Source organism: Penaeus monodon, chromosome 22, assembly GCF_015228065.2.
Source record: "Penaeus monodon isolate SGIC_2016 chromosome 22, NSTDA_Pmon_1, whole genome shotgun sequence".
NCBI lineage: Eukaryota > Metazoa > Arthropoda > Malacostraca > Decapoda > Penaeidae > Penaeus > Penaeus monodon.
In genome coordinates this window covers 9,674,943-9,675,177 of record NC_051407.1, presented here as the reverse complement: position 1 = coordinate 9,675,177, position 235 = coordinate 9,674,943, and the positions used below count along the sequence as shown (strand labels likewise).

Sequence of the window (235 nt, the reverse complement as noted above, 5' to 3'; positions counted from 1 at the left end):
TTTTTCTTCAATTTCTACTAAACCTGAGATTATAAAGTTCACAGAGTGGCCGCATGAATCAAATTTGTTAGCATGTAATGTGCGCTGGAATCATTCATGAATATCTAAGTACTTCTCATTACCGAAGCATTTTTAATAACAAGATTCTCAATGTAGACGAATATAAAGTTTACATTTAACATTAAGTTTCAATTTGATCAAATTACACACACCGCTGTTATTTACTACGCCACTT

General features: G+C 31.5%; 1 protein-coding gene across 1 annotated transcript in view; it reads right to left on the bottom strand.

Moving 5' to 3' along the window:
- LOC119586923 (insulin receptor-related protein-like) overlaps nt 1–235 on the bottom strand; it is a gene marked incomplete in the record, with an annotated part of 99,749 nt that overhangs the window by 45,475 nt on the left and 54,039 nt on the right.